This window comes from Triticum dicoccoides, chromosome 7B, assembly GCF_002162155.2.
Source record: "Triticum dicoccoides isolate Atlit2015 ecotype Zavitan chromosome 7B, WEW_v2.0, whole genome shotgun sequence".
Lineage (NCBI taxonomy): Eukaryota > Viridiplantae > Streptophyta > Magnoliopsida > Poales > Poaceae > Triticum > Triticum dicoccoides.
Window position 1 is genome coordinate 265,293,466 of NC_041393.1, and position 6,483 is coordinate 265,299,948.

The following is a 6,483-nucleotide window of genomic DNA, read 5'->3' on the forward strand; positions in this document are numbered from 1 at the left end:
GCACACCGCGCCCGTCCGACTCCATGCCCGCGCGTGGGCCCGACCGCGCCAAGGCCCAGCCGCGACCCGCGCCAGCCGCAGCGAACCGCCAAGGCCCAGCCCAGCTCGCTCGGCCTCCCTGGCCCAGCGCGCCAGGCCCAGCCGAAGCCAGCCAGGCCCAGCGCCCCCTTCCAGCCTGCCCGGCCTCCTCCTCACCGTCTGGGCCGAGCCCATGGGTGAGGCCCCCCAGCCCCTCCAGATTCGGCCCGCATGCGTTTTTTTTCAGTCCTGCGAATTTGCTAATTTCCAGGGAATTACAGATTTGCAGATTGGACCCTAAACTTCATGCATATAATAACTCATGAACCGTGCATCATATTAAAATGTTTTATATATGTAAAATGCTCAGAAAATTGGGTAGATTAATAATATGCCATTTTCATCCATGTTTAAAATGTTTAAATTGATGTTTGCATTAATTTGCTAATATGCCATGTTAAAATGACTTATTTCATAACTAAATAACCGTAGCTCCGTTTTAAATAAACTTTATATGTAAATGGGGTGAAAAAATGCCTAGTTTAACATGGTCCACTTTATGTTGCTGTTTAACAACATTAAAATTGTGTTTAGGGCAGAACAGTACCGAATCTAAAATATGCATATGGGGATTTTTCCGGACTTGTTGTTTGTTACTTCCGGCCTCATTTAAATTTCCCTAGATAGGTAGTTTCGTCATGCTTCACCCCTTGCCATGTTTAATAAAATTTAATATTGCTGGGTACATAACCGAGATTAAACTAAATAATTGCTTGTGGTGTTTTGTCAATATGCAACTCGTTGCATATTGAGCTCCACTTAATTTGTAGTTTTGCTTGTTGCACTTTGCCATGCCATGCTCTTTAAACCGGACATGCATCCTACTTGTTTGTGCATCATGCCATGTTTATGCTTGTGCATTTACCATGTTGTTTGTTTCTTTCCGGTGTTGCTTCTTAGTTCCGGTAATGTTGCGATTGTGAGGATTCGTTCGACTACATCCGTTCGTCTTCATGGACTCGTTCTTCTTCCTAGCGGGATTTCAGGCAAGATGACCGCTACCCTGGATCTCACTACTATCATTGCCATGCTAGTTGCTTCGTTCTATCGCTATGCTGCGCTACCTATCACCTGTTTATTCAAGCCATCCGATATTTCCATGAACCTCTAACCTTTGACACCTTACCTATGCAAACCGTTGTTTGGCTATGTTACCGCTTTGCTCAGCCCTCTTATAGCGTTGCTAGTTGCAGGTGAAGTTGAAGATTTCTCCATGGTGGACAAGATTTTTGGTTGGGATATCACAATATCTCTTATATTATTAATGCATCTATACACTTGGTAAAGGGTGGAAGGCTCGGCCTTATGCCTGGTGTTTTGTTCCACTCTTGCCGCCCTAGTTTCCGTCATACCGGTGTTATGTTCCCGGATTTTGCGTTCCTTACGCGGTCGGGTGATTTATGGGACCCCCTTGACAGTTCGCTTTGAATAAAACTCCTCCAGCAAGGCCCAACCTTGGTTTTACCATTTGCCTCACCACCACCTATCCTTTCCCTTGGGTCGGCCAACCCGAGGGTCATCTTTATTTTAGCCCCCCCCGGGCCAGTGCTTATCTAAGTGTTGGTCCGAACTGAGCTGCCTACGGGGCCACCTCGGGGCAACTTGAGGGTTGGTTTTACTCGTAGCTAGTGTCATCCGGTGTTGCCCTGAGAACGAGATATGTGCAGCTCCTATCGGGATTGTCGGCGCATCGGGCGGCTTTGCTGGTCTTGTTTTACCATTGTCGAAATGTCTTGTAAACCGGGATTCCGAGTCTGACCGGGTCTTCCTGGGAGAAGGTCTATTCCTTCATTGATCGCGAGAGCTTGTCATGGGCTAAGTTGGGACACCCCTGCAGGGTATAATCTTTCGAAAGTCATGCCTGCGGTTATAGGCAGATGGGAATTTGTTAATGTCCGGTTGTAGATAACTTGACACCAGATACGAATTAAAACGCATCAACCGCGTGTGTAGCCGTGATGGTCTCTTCTCGGCGGAGTCCGGGAAGTTAACACGGCTTCTGGGTTATGATTGACGTAAGTAGGAGTTCAGGATCACTTCTTGATCATTGCTAGCTTCACGACCGTTCCTTTTGCTCTCTTCTCGCTCTTATTCGCGTATGTTAGCCACCATATATGCTTAGTCGCTGCTGCAGCCTCACCACTTTACCCCTTCCTTTCCTATTAAGCTTTGCTAGTCTTGATACCCCTGGTAATGGGATTGCTGAGTCCTCGTGGCTCACAGATTACTACAACAACAGTTGCAGGTACAGGTTATCCGATGATCATGACGCGAGGCGATGCTTGCTTGCATTGAGTTCTTCTTCTGCTTCTTCTTCGATCAGGGGATAGGTTCCAGGTCGGCAGCCTGGGCTAGCAGGGTGGATGTCGTTTGAGTTTCTGTTTGTGATTCATCCGTAGTCGGATGATGCTCTTATGTATTGTGATGTTGTATTCGTGTGGCATTGTATGCCTTATGTATGTATCCCCATCTATTATGTAATGTTGATGTAATGATATCCACCTTGCAAAAGCGTTTCAATATGCGGGTCTATCCTTGGTGGGACCTTCGAGTTCCTTTTGGATAGGGTCGCATATTGGGCGTGACAAGTTGGTATCAGAGCCTCGACCGACCCTAGGAGCCCCCTTGATTGATCGTGTAGTTTGGCCGTTGTTGAGGTTAGAATAAACTATTTCCGGAGTCTAGTTATATCGGAGAGTAGGAATTCTTTTTACTCCTCTGCCCCTTCGTCGCTCTGGTAAGGAATCTTGACGTAGGTGTTTTGAATTACTTCTCTTCCCCTTCAAATTTTTCTTTAGGATCACGCAGTTGGTTTTCCGGTAGTTGGTTCTCAGCTCTTTTCATCCGATGCATTTGTCGTCAAGTTGACTCGACCCTCTTCATCTTTGAGTTCAATCCTCAGTTGTTTTCTTTCCCACCCGCCCTCCCTGTTCTTTTTCTCGGAACCGGAGTCTGTAATCGAGTATCCATCCTACTCGTGCGAAGTTTTTGCTCCCTCTCCTCAATGATTTCAACCGGTGTTTTCTCTTCAAGATATTCGTCGATTTGCCCTTCCAAGTTGCATTTGTTTTCCCGCCCTCGCACCCCTCTTCTTCCCGGAGCCTGAGTCTCTTTTGAGCATCAATTTCATTCGTGCGGAACCTCTTCAGTCTTTCGTAAATTATTTCAACCGGTGAATTCTCGTCTCAGTGGACATTCTTCATCCCTTTTCTTTCCGCTGGACTCAATTCAAGTTTCTTTTCGGATGGATCACATTCTTTTCGTTGGATCAAGTGTTTTCCCTGCTCGTTCGTCTCTCGCCAGTTTTTCCTTCCGGAGTCCTCAAGTCATCTCATGAGATTCATCTGTGTTCGAATTAATTCGAGGTTGTTACCTCATTCAAATATTTCAATTGTTCCAGTGCTTCATCTATCTCTTCAACATCCCTTGGTGTATTCTCTTCAGTGGGCCCTAACCCACAGGTCTTTTTCCAGGATCTTACCTGACTCTTCTAATTTTCCCGGAGCCATTCCCAAAGTCTTTCAAAGTTTGGCGTAAGAATGAATTATCATCAGTCACATGCCTTCTCCAAGATCGCTTTCAAATCATTTCATTGTTGGCTCAACCTCTTCGCTTGTCATCATACCGGAGTATCTCAGTAATTTTGCTGGTGTTCCTCGTCGTCATTTTCAACATTTGAAGACCGAAGAAGGATTTCTCTTAAATCTTGGTCCATTCTCTTGAAGATTCATAGTTCTAGCTTATGTCATCCTCTCATAATTGTTTTCGATTGTGAGAATTCTTTTCATCCATCCGGAGCAATTCAGGAGCCTTTTCAGTTTGATTCTCCGTAGCCCATCATCTTAGAATTATTCATTCAAGCTTTCAGCTCTCGTTCTCCAAATCTTACCGGTGCATCGTTCAAATACCTTCTAATTAGTTCATGATTTCTTTGTTCTCATGTATCTAAATCCCCTCAAGTATCTTCATTCATTTTCCAATTCTTCCCGGTGTTTCTTTATCTTTTCTTCGTTCATTTTCAATCCTTATGGTGGTTCATTCCAGATTTCTCTTCCTTCGTCATCGTATCAATTCATATTAATTCATTCATTGTTAACAAATCCCACCGGTGGTTCCATCTATACCTTCTCAAGTTTGCGCTATATCTCTCTTAATTCTTTCTACGAGAATAAGTAGTATGCCAAATCCGTTGTTTGTCATCAATTTAAATTGGTGAAGGATAGGCATGACATAATTCTTATTCTTGTTTCATCCAAGTGATTAATTCCTTCTTCCGGAGTTGTTCATCATGTCACATTTCTCGGTTCGAGATGCTTCATCTTTTCTTTTCCGGAGTTCCTAGTTTTCTACATTATCTCATCGCGAAGCTTCATCTAAATCATTGCAAGGCTTCACCTTGTGTTTTCAACTTCTCTTTCTTTCTATCATCCTTTTATTACCGGAGTTCTTCATGGAGTCTCTACATGATGGTTCATCAAGGATTTCTTTCATTCTCATTTTGGTTCTTCAAGATTTCTCTCAGAGCTAAGATCCGCCAAGCTATACTCAAAAGTAAACATGGTGCTCAACATATGTTTTGTTTTGAGGAGTTCAAGCATTCTCCATCTTGCATTCCAAAGTGCAATTATTTCTACCTTATCTTTTGAGGTGGTGTTATGTCACTCTTGACAATTTTCATTCATGTTTCGCGATTCACATGTTGTCAAGAACGAGGTATTTTAAATCCATCAATCTCTTCTTTGGGGTTATCTTGGTATATATTTCACCTAAAGCCTTCCATTGGGAATGTTGCTATTTGTGGTGCTTATCATTGATCCAAGCTTTCTCCATATCCTTCTGGTGAAAGAGGTTTTTCATCTCTTCGTTGATCTCAAACAAGCAATTGTTTTTCGTTAGTGGCAGAATGTCATCTCATAGTCTTGCGATGTTTCCATAAGCCCACTACAAGCTTATTCTTTTCGTTGTTGGTTTTCCAACAACCCTGTTGTAACCATCTTGGAAGGGTGCTTTCCAAGTTCATTTGTGGCAGCAATTGTCATTTTCTTCTCCGTTCTTTTAATTCCAATGATCTATCTTCTATTTCTTCTTTCGGAGGCAATGTGATGTTGCTCTCTTCGCTCATCATCCCGAATTGTGAGGATCGTGTTCTTTTCGTGCTTATCCATTTAACCGGAGTGTTGTGTTCTCATTCAAGTTCTTCCATCTTGTCAAGTTTTGCCTCTCTTTTCAACCTGAGTGCTGTCTGAAATCCTTCTTACCCATTATGCCATTCTTTCAATAGTTTCGGAGGTAGTGTGTTGTTGATCTCATCAAGTATCTTCCCATCTTCTCAAGTTCATGTTCTATTCCTTCCATGTTCAACCGGAGTGCTGCTCGAATTCTTTCTCTCTCATCTTGTTGTAACCGGAGTGGTTTTGAACCCTATCTTGTCCATTAAACTCTTGATTCATGTCTTTGCAACCTTCAAGTTATCGTAATGTTCCTTGTTCCTCTTTTTTAACAGATTGTTTGCAATCTCGTTCATCTCTGTTGTACTCTTTCTTTTATATTGCTCAACTCTCAAGGTTCGTGGTTTCACTCATTGGTCGAAGAAGCAACTTAGTTTACCTCTTATCTTCCTCTTCCGTTTCCCTCCGGTGCCATCCTAGATCTTGAGACGAGATCCTCTTGTAGTGGTGGAGTGTTGTAACGCCCCGGATGCAACTTTCCATATTCGTAACTCCAACTCTTGCCTTTTCCGGAGATGCTATATGATATTTCCTTCGTGGTTGGGTTTTTGTCTGTTGTTTTGCATTTTGTTCTTGTTATGCATCTCGTCTCATGTCATCATTCGCATTGCATCGGCATCGTTTTCATAAAACTTGCATCCGTTTGGGTTCCGCCGGTTCTCTCCTTTGTCCATTCCGAGCCCCGACACTCTCACACGCGCCCACGGCACCTCCGAAATATTATTTTATAAGTGGCATAAAAATGTCCTCGGAATGGGTTGCAACTTGTCGTGCGGTCTTATTATAGTGTAGACAGGCCGCCTGCCAAGTTTCGTCGCATTCGGAGTCCGTTTGATAGCCCAACCGTCATCCGTAGCGGCACCGTTGCCGGTACCTTCGTCGGACGTTTCGGTCTCCGGAACTACCACCGGGCCTCTCTCTCTCTTCTCTCCTCTCAACCCAACCTCTCTTCACAGCCCACTAACCCCTCCTAGCCCACCTATATAACCCTCCTCCGCTCCGGACCGTCCGATCGAGATCGAACGGCTCCGAAACGGAGCAAAACCCCCCAAAAACTAAACCCTAGCCCCCCTTTCCTATTTAAACCCCCTCCTTCCAAATCTGGTCGTCCTACCCCCTCCTCCTCTTTTTCCGCGCCCCAACCCGCAGCCACCACCTCCTCCCTCCCTCGGATCTG